The 15,630-nt window shown below is 37.9% G+C and overlaps 2 pseudogenes; both read right to left on the reverse strand.

Moving 5' to 3' along the window:
* Positions 1-1,104: 1,104 nt before the first annotated feature.
* Positions 1,105-15,331, reverse strand: LOC141573047 (calaxin-like; annotated as a pseudogene).
* Positions 8,854-9,761, reverse strand: LOC141573197 (U2 small nuclear ribonucleoprotein B'' pseudogene; annotated as a pseudogene).
* Positions 15,332-15,630: the final 299 nt, after the last annotated feature.

A 15,630-nucleotide genomic window follows, 5' to 3' on the forward strand; every position in this document is an offset into this window, starting at 1 on the left:
TACTGCAATAAAAAAAAAAATGCCCTAAAGGGAGGAGCTGCGAAGTGGTAGGTTCTGTACTTGAATGGATTCCAGATCTGCTCTGTGACGAGGCCAGCACGCCACCCCATCCCCGCCAACATATTTGACCATGAGAGAGAAACAAACCTTTGTTGTGTCAGGCACCAACAAAAACAAAAAAAAGATTCTGATTCAGTTGGTTTGGGGTGGGGCCTGAGACTCTGCCTTTCTCAGAAGTTCCTAGGTGACACCATTGCTGGTGCACAGACTACACTTTGAGTAGCAAGGCTCTAGGTGACTGGGCTATAGATGAACTCAGAGCAGCTGAAGAACTGTTGGTGTTCCATTGAGTCCATTATTCTATAGTTTCACCTATCAGTTTCTTAAAGCCAGAAGTCTGCCTTTCACAGATTGCTTTTTACCACACATTTCCAGCAGAATGAAAGTGTGGGCATAAATTACAGTGGTACAAGTTAAGAAAGACAAGCTGAGATGGCTAAGGATAGCTTAACATGCAAGTCCGTTCACAAAATCACCATCTAAATTACTACAGAGAATGAAAAGTTTCTTCATATATCATGTTTCCAAAGCACAGTTAATCAAAGGATTAAGAATGGAAATATTAATGAGTCAAATCAATTATTTGGCTGGCTCTACTAGTTCAGAAAGCTTGTCAAATTCATACGTGAAAATCTTTATAACCACAAATAAAATACTATAAAGTACTACACATATCCAAAATTGTTAAAACTTTATTCTCACTGTTTGACAACATTTGGGCTGAAATAGATCAAGTTTTCTCCTGGCAGCTTATAGTTGGTACTTGTTGAATCCACTCTTTATTCACTGTTCTATCCCTTAAGCTAGCCAACTACCGGTACACCCTGGGTTTTTTTGTTTGTTTGTTTGTTTTTTAATATTAGCATACAGAAAACTTGGAATTGTGTATAGTTGAAGTTACAAGCTCAAAAGAGTCTGTTGGATATTAATTACTTGGTCTACTGTCTTGGATCCTAAAACACTAGGATGGGCTCAGCCCTAAATTTAGCAGTCGGCTGAAGCCCTACAGAGGTGAGTGTCTATTAGGTGTTACTTTCTGATCCTTTAAAATGTTTTCTCAACCAATTTGGGCTGTTGGCACTGTACCTTTGCTTCTGGTAAACATTGTCCAAATACCTCCAACAAAAGAGTTTCTTCTTTCACTGCTTTTTCAAAGTCTGCAAAAGATATCTTGCCATCATTGTCATAATCCTAGAGAGGAAGATGATTTCTTCATCAATTGTTGAGTAGTTTTAAATTTTGCATGGAAAATAATCTGTCTAGAATAAAATGTTTGATCAAGTAAAACTAAGTTTACACTTCTGTAGGCACTACTTATATAAATCAAAGGGTATTTAAGGAGGCCACTTACTTTATTCCTATTAGTTGAATAGGCCTACATGGTATTATAGACTGAATATACCCCCCAACCCCAAATCCATATGTTAAAGGTCTAACCCCCAATGTGATGATATTTGGAAGTGGGGCCTTGGGGAGACAATCAAGTTTAGATGAAGTTATGAAGGTAGGGCCTTCATAATGTAATTAGTGTCCTTATAAGTAGAGAAACATCAGACCTCCCTCTCTGCCACGTGAGGACATATTGAGGAGGTTGCCGTCTGCAAGCCAGGAAGAGAGCCCTCACCACGGAAGTGAATCAGCTTGCAACTTGATCTTGGACTTCCCAGTCTCTAGACTGTGAGAAATAAATCCATGTCGTTTAAGCCACCCAGTCTATAGTAACTTGTTATAGCAGCCCAAGCAGACTCAGACCAGAGTTACCGTATATAAAATGTAGCCCTGTCCCTTAAAGGACTTATACTCTAAATAGGCAAATAAGACAAAAAATTAGAGGAAACCCAATATTTTATTACTAATGTTGTGATAAAATAATTGCATTGGGCAAAGATTCTCAAGCTTAATTTTTAGTAGTAGAACTTGTTCCTCAAAGGATGTCTTAGTTGGGGACCCATTGTGTAAAAAGGACAAAAGTAAAGTTGCTCAGTTAAGGAGCAAGGCACTGGGAGTTAGAGCATTAACAGTTCAAGATGGACCCGACCACTGCTCGTCCTTTAAGGCCAGTTGGGATCTAGGTAGGTGGAGAGGTGTGGGGAGGAAATGCAGAAGAATTGCCAGCCTGAGTTATGACAGCAGGAGTGTAAGTCAGGAAGAAGACAGACCTGCCCGGAGTGGAGCATTCATGACTGGATGATTAAATAAATCATGGGGGAAGCATCGTGTAGGTTATGAATGCCTGTAACTGCTTCATTGAATTTGGTTTTGATTTGATGGATTCTTGTTTTTTTCCACTTCTGGGCATAACTAAATCAGGGTTGCTGAAAGTCTCATCTAGAGAAAGATTTGAATAATTGTCAGAAAAAGGTTTACTACATAACATTTCCTTTCAAAAAGGAAGGGGGTGGGTTTGGTACTGGGGAACATACTGTCTTTCGAGAAGTCTACCCTCAGTCCTAGCGGGGCCGTGAGAATATTCCTAGTGGAAGAGGACACTCTGGAGTTTGTGTTAGCTAAATTTGAGATGTGGCAGCCCCCATGTTTTTCTTTCTTGAACTCCAGAGTAATGGAGGTGAGCCAGAACCGGGCTGTCTTATGGTCACAAATCTTCACTGGTATCTAGTTTAGGGTCATAGTAAGTAAAGGAGAGAAATCACTATGTCCATAATAAAGAGGTATTATTGGTTTCATTGAAAGATGAATTCTGCACCCCATTTTGTAGTGTGACTGTGAGTAAACCTATTTGTACTTCAGTTTTCTCATTTGCAAAATAGAGACAATAATTTCTACTTAGAGCTGTTTTGAAGATAAAATGAGTTCATATTTTAAGGTTCTGTGAAGGGCCTAGTATATCATAAGCACTCTATGAGGAACTATTTTTATTATGTTATTTTATTATAATCAGTGTTTAGATGAATTGGGGGGCCAAAGTCATAAAGACAGAGTGGAGTAGCATCCAATTTTACATGAAGTGCATCTGTGTAATTAATGAGGTTTTACTTCTATTAAAATATTTAAAATATACATTCATTTTGTATAGTGATTCAGTTAATCACCCAATTCAATTCCATAAATATTTATTGAGCACCCACTATCAGCCAGGCACTGTTCTAGGCAATGAATAGAGCAGAGAACAAACAAAAATTCTTGCCCTCATAAAGGTCACTTTTATTATGAAGGGAAATAAATCATTTCTTTATCTTTATCCAACATCCACTTGATTGGATTTAATGAATTACAGTTTTTCATTCTTACCATTTTCTCCAGCATTATCTCTACCAACTCTTCTATTCCTCCATCAGTCTCTTTTTCAGATGACTGTTGGTGTAGACTGTTCTTCAACAGGTCAAATATTTCCTCTCGAGAAATGTAACCATCACCGTTCAAATAATAAACTTTAAAACAGACTTTTCAAAGCATAAGAAGTTTAAAGATTTGGATAGGAACATTTAAAATGTCCTTAGTCTTCTCCTTAGTTATTTCAATATATAATAAAAAGGATAAAAAAATTTGTACAACCTACAATTGTTGATCTATATGATAGATAAATAAATCACCCTTTATTATATTTTTGTCCACAAGATTAAATGCCCCTTGTAATATGAAAAGACTTATATAATTTCTGGATTTTGAAATTGAGGGTTTAAAAATGTTATGAAGCTACAATAAAGGAGATAAATATAAACCTTTGATGATATAATACATATGTACACACAAGTGTGTGTACATATCTCAGTATTGACTCTCTTCTTCTATAGAGTACAAAAACTAAGTATACACATTACTATGTCACTGACAAATAATATTTTCCCGTATATTTGGGTAGTGAGTCTGTCACCTCCTTGAGGCCTGCTGGTCTGCACTATCCAAAATGATCACTTTCTCCCTGGAGTGACTTTCTCTCACAGTGTAAGCATTACCTCAGTTTACTCATTCATCCCCCAAACGACTTAGGTCCGAGGAATACAGCAGGGAAAGAGCTAATGTGAAGTTTGTAATCCAGTTAAATGTTTTAGCAAAAGTAATAGAACCATGTATAAAACTCCAGAGTATCAGATTAGCTGTGTCTTCTCATTGGGTTCCTCCACATACATATGAGTTTGCAACACAACCCTAGCAGAAGCAGTATTTTCCCCAAATTAATACTTCTTGAAATGTATATGAAACATTTTAGGAAGTGGGCTTAGAGGAGGAAAAGTTGATAGTGTGCTATTCCAGCTACTTTCAATGTCACAACCATTTTCACCATGTATCAGTATTACTACAAGAATTTATATCTAAGAAACAGCTTTTCCCTTTTCAGTGAGACTTTTGTATAAGAATGCTGCAAAAAGCTTAAGTGACAACTGTATTTAAATGTTATCCTGTGAAACATTAGACTGGAGAAAAGAAGAAACAAACCACAAAACAAAGAAAAGAGCATAAAAGTCAGAGAAAGTTGGTGATTTTTTACAAGGTTGCTATCATTTTTTTAAATGTGTGTTTAATTTAGTGATCTTTCCCCAAATCCAAATTCAAGTGGAAGGACAAAACGGGATAAAAATTTGCTTACTCAGAACTTACTTGCAAGCTTCTCTTAAGTAATTTGACTTTAAGCAATTTGTTTCTTTGAAAACTACTTAAAATTGTTCCTATTCTTTTTCCAGGATTTCTCATCCCAAATCCTGGCACCAGAAGTATAAAACATAGGAAATGTACATCAGTACAGGTGAGGTAAGGCCAGAGTTATTTCTAGGAAAAATTGTGAATTGGGAGACTTTTGTCTTTGGAATTCCTAAAGTTCCTTTTCTGTAGGAAGCGCCGTTTGTCACCCTCCTCCCTTTGGGCTTTCATTGTCCTTAGCCTTTTCCCTCCTTTTCACTCATCTATACTAACTTTAACACTAGAGCATTGCTATCTGGTAGTTAATGTGTGTGTCAATTCCTAACATTTTCTTTGATGAAAAGACAAGAAATGGCCTGAATGTGACCCATGCATGGCTCCATATCAAAGCCCATTTCCTGCCGAGCCCAGAGGCAGCCTCAGAAACATCAGCCTTGCCAGCGCATCAAAGTTGGCATAAGCCCTAACCCTTCGTTTCTGTTCCTAGCCTGGCCCGTAAGCCAAAGACCCATCCTGGTGACATTTGGGTGCCACACAACCAGTGAATGAAGTGTTTAGGGATCTATGCGATAGGCCATCCATTTCGTTTTTGTTTTTTTTTAAAGCTATTGAACTATTTTTGCATGGTTAGGTTGCTATAGAGAACACTAATTTTACATCTTTAAAAAATATTTAAGCATTCACTAAATACAAAATTGATAATATATATTACTAAGCCAGTAATCCCATATAGAAATCTTACACTTCAGCTTTTCTTCAAAAGTCCCTCGAAGAAACACTGATAATCCTTTAACCCACTTTTACATTTATGCAGTTATCATTGTTTTTGTCAAATGCAAAAAATACTGAAAAAAAGAACATGTACATGTGTTGTAACTTACCGCTATTTTATAATTCAAGAGTATGTACAAGTATGTATAAATAGATAAAAATTTTTTCTCCCAAATTGAGGGGGAAAATGAGTTTTGGCACAATCTTTCTTGAAAGAGTCAAAATTATTGGCAATATGTTCCCCCCAGATTTTAATACAAAGAAGAGTCATTCTCCGCCATGATCAATGATGAGCTTCATCAATGATGAGCTTCAAATGGGGTAACTTTTATTCTAAAAAGAGTGGCAAAATCCTGTTCTAAAGAGTGTTTTTAGTACCTAAAGATAAATTACTAGAATAACACATTATTTTAAAATTACCGGTGAAATCTTAGTATTATCCTATAGAAAATAAAATATTATTGACTCTTTTGGGGGCGGTGGATGTATTAGTTATTTTGATTATGGTTATGGTTTAAAGGGTGTACATATATACCAAAACTTACCAAATTGAACACTAAAAATCTGTTAATGAAAATGACTGGATCACATTAAATAACTTCCTATTTTAAATGACCTTTTCTTTGATTTTTTTTGGTACAAAGAGTAATAATCATTTTTTGTACTGATACAATCTTCAGTTTTCATAAGGAAAAAGAAGTCATTTAATAATTTACATGTCCATAGCATATGAATCCAAAGACATCATGATTAAAAGCCTCATGCTTATCTTCAAAAACAAACAAACACTACTGCTAGCTTTTAGTTCATTACTGGTTATCTCTCAAAGTGATACCAATTATAAGAAATCCTGAGTGAGTTTATATTAAAAACCATCCTCACAATCAAATCAACTACTGTTTTATATTGGCAGTGCTACCAGAATGATGTCTTTCTGATTTGACATTAAAAACATCAGTTTTTGGTGAAAACTGAATATATAACATTTGCAATATAGTAATACATATGTAAATATATATCCCATATATAGGTCATATATATATATTTGCCATCTCAGCGTAATCTATTTCAGTTTCTCATGACTTCTTACCCCTATTCATTAGCCTATGAGTCATTCCAAATAAGCTGTGCAGGGTTGCTTGAAATGTGTTGCGATCTAGTCCATTATTATGAAGTCTTACATCATCTCTTTCCACCAAGCTGTGAAAAAGTCTTATGAGACACTCTACTTCACTTTTTTTGACCGTAAAACAAGAATACAAATACCACTAAGATTTAATCATTGAATTCTCCAACCTAATTTAAAATATTTTACTAAAAAGCTGTCTTTTTCCTATGATGCTGGATGCCCTAGTGATTTTTTTAAAAAGTATGACACGGACTTGTTCCTGAAGAGCTTACACCATTAAAATGGGTCTCACTCAGAAGTCTCATAGACAGTGTATAAATAATAAATTGCATATGACGCTCACCATATGCAAGACATATGAAGAGAAATCAATATGGGAAAGAGGAATTGAGCCATTTTCATGGGAGTAGACTTTGAACAGGGTCTTGAAGGATGCATAGGAAGGAATGAGTTGGGGGTGGTAAAGAAGTGGAGAATTCCAGGGAGAGAGAACAACATGAATAAAGAGGTAGAATGGGGGTTGAAGTTGAACATGCCTTATTGGGAGCGAGCAAGTGGGAAGAAGTGAAAAAGAAGATCGAAGTGGATGGGCTGATGGTAGAGGGCCTTATATGCCCAGAGGATTAACATTTATTTCACTGGAGTAGTATTTCTCATGGTGTCATCTTTGGACCATGTGTATGAGAATCAATTTCCTCTCCATTTCTTGTTAAACGTGCAAATTGCCAGGCCTTGCCCCTGACCTAGTAAGTCAGAATTGCTAACAGTGGGCCCAGGAATTAGCTTTAAACAAGAGTTGGGTTGATTTTTCTATGCCTTAAGGGCTGAGAAATGATTTAGGAAAATTCATCTGGTAAAGTTGTACTGAAGGGGAAAATGAAGTATAAAACCCAGGCTTGGAGCGATGGGGTTAGGGGGTGGAAATGAGGTTACAGAGTGGGGAGGGAGCCTGAGACACTGCAAAAAATCAGTAGGACTTGGTGACTGATTTTCAAACCAAAACTTTTTAATACTCACATGTTTGGATCTCACTCCAGACTTAGCAAACTGCCGGTCTTTTTTTTTTTAAAGAAGTACACAGGTGATTCTAATGCACCATCGGGACTGAGAACTAAGGGATTAGACTTTGTGGGTTATAGGTACTAGACTTAAGCCTTTGGGTTCTATTTCAATTTCTGAGACTAAATAGCTGAGATAAGGCATATAGCATCGTTATGCCTCAGAATCCTCACCTATAAAAATTGGTATTGTCCTAGATGATCTCTGAGATTCCTTAAATTTCTAAAAGTCTAATTCTATTAATCAAAGATTGAGAGAACTAAGAGGGAAAGCTGGTTACTCTTCCTTCTCTCTTTTTTGTGTGTGTGTGTGGTGGGTGGAAGAGCATATGTGGTGGGGGGGGGCGAGGGGAACGTAGGGTGAAATAGTTATTTTAGATGTTGTCTTTGAGATGATTTCAAGTTACCCAACTGAAATCAATGACAACACAAAATACGCTGTTTATAATCGGGTTTCCACTGTGGTCAGAATGACTTGATTCTCAGGGCAATGGCTGACAAATGTAAAGAATAAGCAATTACAAAGGCAGCTAATATTATTTTGTGAACTGAATGAGATTCTCAGGCTTCACACTGTAGCTATAAGCCCTGGAATGTGATGCAAAGGTCTTTTTTATCCATCCAGTTAAGCATTTATCCTGGGCCTCCCAGGAATCAGGAGGCAAAGAATACACTACCGTTCCTGCCCTCAAGGTTATGACACTTTGGTCAAGAGGTAAGGAAGTAAGTGCAATAAAGAATTACCAGGTACTATGATGTGGTTGTCAGTGACCCAAAGAAAGGAATAATCAACTGGGGATATAGGTGGTTAAGAGATCAAGAAGGGTCCCGCAGAGGTGTCACTTGAGCTAAGACCTGCCAAAGGGTAAGCGTTAGCCAGAGGTGGCAGCTGGGAGGCATGGAGTATGTTCTGAGAGCTGCAGATGGTTTGGTGTGGCTAGGTGGCAGAATTCTTTGACTTTACAATGGGGAGCTTAATGAAATACTTTGGCAAGTTAATAGGATTACATTTGCATTTAAGGAAGATCACCTTGGGAGCACTCTTGAAACTCACTTATGAATGGTGAATTCATGTGACACGTAGTATTTTCCCAAAGACTGTTGAAACAATCTACCCCACCCCATATGCTCTTCTTCCAATGTGACTGATATTCTTGCCCTCCGGAGATATGTCTCCTTCACTTGGAACTAGGGAGATTTTTGTGATGGCTGTTTCAACCAATAGAGTACAGTGAAAATGAGGCGATGTGACTTTGGTTTTATAGAATACAAGTTTATTGTACAAAATGAAGGCTTTCAGATTTCATAGTTCACTAAGGCTAAAGGAAGACTAGGTAATTTTTTTAAAACCTGCAAAAAAATTTCACTTTCACTTCCCCCCACCAACTATTAAAATTGCCTGACTAAATACTACCAAACAGTAACACCAAGTCCTTTGAAGACAACTGTTCCTGGCAGCTCCAGCCTGTTGGCCATCTTCAGATTCAGCAAATGTGATGTTATAGATCCCAGGTACCTAAAGTACTTCCTTGAAAACAGGGAACTCATTAAACAGCATGGATAATATCATCTCAGTAGTCTCTTCTGGTAAATTATTAAGGAATATAATATAGTTTGGAGGGTAGTCAGGGATCTGAGGATTCGGTGTTGCATTTCCTTGGATATTAGCTAAATTTGGTGTTCCCTGATCAGGCCTTTTGTTGGTCATTGCTGTCCCAGTTTTGGCTCTTTTTGTCAGCAAGTGTTACACATTTACAGTATAATTATATCAAAATCTGTTTTTGCATACTTGATTCACACTGGTTTACCATACAATGGAAATCTGTAACTGTCTCAAGGCATTCGTGGATGAGCCCAGTTCTTTAAATGTAACAAAGGCCCCTCATCTTCATGGTCTTTAAAGCCATCATATCTACCCCATGGCCAAACAGAAAATGGGGCATGTAGGAATCTCTTTTTTAATTTTGTCATTCATACTGTTGATATAAATTGTATGATTTGGTCTGATATCCATGTTTTGGGTTAAACTATTATTCTAACAGCCTGAGTCTGGTGCGCTGACTTTTCAAGATTAGGTCACAGAGTGGCTCTGAGGACAAAAACTCGGAGACTTCTTTGGAATATGAAGAAAACGGAAGCTCAGACGTGGACACGCTGTATGGAGGGCATAGTATATTAATGCTTGTCTGAGTAGCGCTGCTCTACTCCGATGGAGTATTACCGGAGTGGGAAGGTTAGCACCAACCATACTGTGAGAAGGCATCCCTGAAGAAAGCGAGGTTTGGAGACAGGAGCTGCTCTGAGTGGAATACTGACAAATCTTCCAACAAAGCAATCAGATTCTAGACACAAACTTTATTTAGCAGGTGACTTTTTCTGAGTTTGTCCATGTAGCTCATTTGTTTGTTCATTGTATCTAAAGACCTTACACATGTCGTCAAAGGAACCACTGTGGTATTTGAGAAATCGTGGGTAGTGAGAATGGTGTTGAAATGCCAGAGATTAACCCACGTTATTAAACTTTTTAGTTTGGAATAATTTTAGATTTACAAAAGAGATGCAATAGTTGAGTTCCCATACTCTTCACTGTTTCTTCCTAATGTTAACATCTTACATAACCATTTTACATTTGTCAAAACGAATATACTAACACTGGCACATTATTAACTAGATTTTTACCCATTTTCTTACTGGTAAACAAAATGTCCTTTTGTTGTTCTAGGATCTATTTGGTTGCCATATCTCCTCCAATCTGTGATAGTTTTCAGTCTTTCCTTGCATTTCATGAACTTGACAGCTATTCTGCAGTGTTTCTTAATTTAACTTTGTCTAATTTTTCTCATGATTAGACTATGGTTCTGGGGAAAATGCCAGGGAGTGCTATTCTTATCATCACACATCAGGGCACACATGATGCTAACATGAGTATCATTGCGGATAACCTCGCTTACTTACTTGGTTAAGCTACAGTGTATTGGTTTCTCCATTGCAGTTACTACTCCCCTTTCCACAGTATTTTAAGCTCTACTTCTTGGGAAGGATTATCTATCCTAGTTTTTGGAATTCTTCTTTAAGATTTTCCATTTACTCAATTATTCATGTCCATATGGAGCCAGTCACAAGTCCAGGTGCCACAGGTTCTGATCAACTGGCTATAAATTTGAGGTCCCCATGATCCCTTGAGTTCGATTAATTTGTTCCAGTAGCTCACAGAACTCAGGGAGACAGTGTACTTAACTAGATTAGCAATTAATTATAAATGGATATAATTAGGAACAGCCAGATGGAAGAGATGCATCCGACAAACTATGTGGGGAAGGATGTGGCACTTCCATGCTCTCTCCCAGCACCTTTGCCTTCACCAACCCAGATACTCTGGGGGCTTTTGAGGAGACCATCACATAGGCATGATAGATTGTTAACACAATTTCCAGTTCCTCTCCGAAGAATGGCAGACGCGGCTGAAAGTTCATACTTTTTGATCATAACTTAGTCTTTCTGTTGACCACTCCCCATCCGGGAGCCACCAAAAGTCACATTAGAACAAAAAAAATTCCTATCACCCAGGAAATTCTAGGATTTGGAGCTCAGTGTCTGGGGGGCAGCTTAATCTATGGGATATCATTCTATCTCCAGGTAGTGTCAGAATTGAGTTAAATTGTGGACACTCAGCTGGTGTCAGAGAACTGCTTGTTGGGAAAACCCTCCCTAGTTGGTGAACAAAAATGTCTTAAGTGTGAGTGTGGCAGTAATGTTAGAATAAAAGAGAAACACACAGACGTGCAGGTTTTTCCTTGACTCTGTTCACCTACTTCGTCAAGGTATCTTATCTTATTGGAGACTGCTATTTTGAAACCAAGGTCTAGGTACTGGGCATGCCTTTCACTCCTGGGGGTTAGTATTTCTAGGCCCTCTCCGCAGACAGAGCTAGGAAATATGTACATTAACCTATGCATGCACACATATCGGCCCATGTCACGTCTCATAAATATAGTGGAAGCCAAATATTGGACTAGAGGGCCTGTGGGTGGTCCAGGGCTAAGTGCTAGAAGAGATGCTTGATTGTATTAAAAATTCATGAACACTTTGGGAGGAGGGACTCATGAATTCACAAGGGCAAATCATACCAGATTGAACTTATTTCCTCCTCTGGTAGGAGTGGATCAGAGAAATGCAGTCCACAAGTATTTCAACTTCAACAAGGCATTTGACAAAATCTCTTATTATTCTTACGTATCTACTCAGTATCAAGTAGTGACTACAGAGCGCAATGGTAGGCTCCCAAATGTTTGCTAAATCATCATCAACCACTTGAAAATTGGAGGTTAAGGAATATGTTAGAGGAGTGAGGATCCGAACAAAGTAGTATCTACTGTGTTTTCCTGAAAGTAAGACCTAGCTGGACAATCAGCTCCAATGCGTCTTTTGGAGCAAAAATTAATATAAGACCTGGTATTATATTGTATTATATCGGGTCTTACAGTGAAATAAGACCAGGTCTTATATTAATTTTTGCTCCAAAAGATACATTAGAGCTGATTGTCCAGCTAGGTCTTATTTTCGGGGAAACACAGTAGATGCTAAAACGATCAGTTGAATCAAACAGCATGAAGTTATTAAAAATCGTGTGTAAATTCTTCACTTAGCTTTAAAAAAGTTTGTTAAAACTGGGTCAATTCCCAATTCTCTGTCAATCAAGCTGAGATTAATATTGGCTGACAGATTGAATTTTCATCTGGAAAAAGACCATTTTGATCAGGGATCCTCAAACTTTAGTGTCTAACAATGCACGGAGTGAACAATCTGGATGGTTGGCACCACTTCCAGAGAATCTACATTTATAATACAATCCTGTAGGTGATTCTGAGGGTGGAGATATTCCTACTGCACAATAAGACGCTCATAGCCAGGACAAACTACAGAAATTTGTGGGCCTTAATACAGAATAAAAATGCAAGTCCCTTGTTCAAACGAATTTCAAGTCAGTGTTAGCAGAGCACTAACCTAAGCATGGAACCCTAGGAGAACACATCGGTTGCACACCTCTAAAGCCAATTCTTTCACCCGGAAGCCATTTATCTGCCTCCCCCACTGCATTAAAGGGCTATTGTTTGGGAAAGGGAATAAGACTTGTGTGATTCTAGAGCAGCATTGTTCAACATAGCTTTGAGATGATGGAAATGTTCTGTATCTGTGCTGTCCAATTTGGTAGCCACAACCCACATGTAGTTACTGAGCCCTGAAAAGCAGCTAGTGTGACCCAAACTGGATTTAAAATTTTTTATTTACATTCAAATAGCCGTATATAGCTAGTGGCTACCATATTGGTTACTACACAGCTCTAGAGAGCAGTATGAAAATCAATAGGTATAAGTTCTATTAGCTCTAGAATATAAAATATTCTAGATCTGTCTGGAAAAATGGGAACAGCTGCTTGGTAAGGTAATGAACCTTCCTTTGTGAGGTAACGACATACATAGCTGAGGATCTGAGAAAGTCCTGCAGTGACTGCGGTTCTGACTGAAGAGGCCATGTGACACGAGGGCTTAGCAGATTAGGAAGGCTCTTTCCAAAGGTCTAAAGCAAAGCCCAGGAAGAACCACTTCAAGCTTGAGCTCTGTGGGACAATTAGAACTTTGTACACCAACAGTCGGTCCTGAGAAGGCCAAGGCAGCATTAGCTGTTACGTCTTCCCACTCCTGCCCATGAGGGACCAGTGTCTATCTATCTATCCTGTCTCAAATGGAAGGGCCCAAGAACTGAGGTGAATTCAACAACTTTTCATGGTGCATTATGGGTCAGCACTATGCAGATGACCATGAGGGTCTATAATGCTAATGAGTAGAGTTAATTCAAGAAATAAAGATGAATGTCATAGAAATGGCAGTGTGAATAAAGATGATTTGAGTGCAGGTTCTGGCATCAGACTGAGTTCTAGCTCTGCCTCCACCAGAAACGTTCACTAACTGTTAACTGTAGACAAGCAACTTAATCTAAGACTTGGTTTCCTCATCTGAAAATGTGGAAATATCACCTACCTCATTGGGCTTGTTCTGAGTTAAACATGATGAACATAAACCATTTAGAAGTGTCTTGCTAATGAAGAGCTCAATAAACACCAGCTGTTAAGCAACCTGAGTGTAAAACAGTAATGTTGTTACACTGGTGAATAGCTATGTTTAAGCACTAAGGTTCAGAACTTTGGATCACAATTTAAGAATTGTAAGTGTTAAAGCTTTGGAAAAAGGAATATTAATTCATTCCTTTTTTCAAACAATTATAGCAGACACTGCTAAAAATAATTTAGGATGGGGACAGGAGTTCGATTTTTTTAAAGTATGCAAAATTTCCTTCTGAATGTTATAAAACTCAGGCTCTGTTAAGAAAGCAGCAAACGGCAGAAGGCACTTCCTATTCAACACTGGCTAAATCTGTCAGGTGGGATTTAAGGGTTGTACTACAGTGGGATTGGAAAACTAGCCTTAGAAGTGTTTGTGGAGCTTAGATAATTTAAAATTGAACTGGAATAAAACAGAATTAATCTACAGTGAGATTCCCAGACCAGGTGGGGCCTATTCTAATGAGGGAGATCACACAAGGCAAAATGGAAGTGCCTAATAATGAGGCTATAAAAATGGCTGAAATAAAAGTAACTTCCTTAAATTCTAAGAACAGATTCTCAGAATTATTATTAGTCAAGATTGCTAGTGGTCATGCCTGAGAAACAAAATTCACAAGATTACTTCTTAAGGTCTGTTGGGGCTACGAATCCCAAAATTGTTAAATTGGTTTTAATAAACACTTGCCATGTTCAAGCACCATGGTATTTCAACATCTAAGAGCAATCATCTGCCTCAGTAGATTTGGTGCCAGAGAACTCAGGGAACTGGTCAAAGTAAACGTTTATGTTTTGAAATCTCTTATTAAATTTCAGTCTATAGTAAGTCCTTGCTTGGCAGGTAATTCTTTAGCACTCATGTCATGTAAATTCTCAAACTCTTCTTCCCACATACACAAATATATTTGAGGACACTTGATTAAAATACTTTGTTACATGCTGGTATAATCGTTCGTTATCTTTTTAAGTGACCAAAATATTATATAGGAAATAGAGAAACTGTATTTTGGGGGTTACAAAGCACTTGTTAATGTCCAACTACTATGTCTACTAACTAGTATGTTTCTATTTGAATAAAGATACTCAGGTAGTGCTGGACGTCTAGTTAATACTTACAGCTCTTGACAGTTTTACTGATGGATTCCACCAGTTTCCTTAGAGCCTTCTGGTCCATGTCGAATGTGGCTTCCACACACTATGGACTTCTCAGATAGCCTTCCTCCAAGCCTGGGCATCCTGGGCTGCCACTGATCCACAGCTCACTACGCCATATCAAACACGGCAACAATGACCACGGCAACATTCCGGCAACCACACACAGAAGGTTCTCAAGCAATTGGAAAAATATGCAACAATGGTTTTTACCACTCAATACTAATACAGTGATTTCATTAATATTATTATGATCTGAAATGGGTGGTTTGGTAGAGAGAGGAAGTAAGAGATTGCACATAATATTACCCAAATTTTCTTCTCACGTCTTATTAGAAGGCTATTAAGGCTACCATCAGAGGGACAATGAAAAGGTGTCTCCCAGACAGTCAACACAGTCTGGAAAGAATACATTTTTTTGCCAAATCACATTTCCCCCGTCCGATAAAGCGAACAGTTAGCTGCCCCTAGTGGGACATCATCATCACAGACTGGACCCGTCTGCAAAGGTACACTTTTAAGTTCATAGCAAAACTGATCAATAAATATCTGATAAACTTACCTTTTAGCCTTTTCACGAACACTAATTGTGAGAAACTTCCTTTTGAATACAAAATGTCCCTCAAACTTTCTGTGTACTCAAAAGCATATATGTGTAGACATCTTTTATTAGGAAAGAATATGAAGCTTTAAGCATAAACTTTAAGGAAACTTACCAAGAAAAGTGTTATTTTTACAGCTAAAAA

Source organism: Rhinolophus sinicus, linkage group LG09 (assembly GCF_036562045.2).
Source record: "Rhinolophus sinicus isolate RSC01 linkage group LG09, ASM3656204v1, whole genome shotgun sequence".
NCBI classification, from domain to species: Eukaryota; Metazoa; Chordata; class Mammalia; order Chiroptera; family Rhinolophidae; genus Rhinolophus; species Rhinolophus sinicus.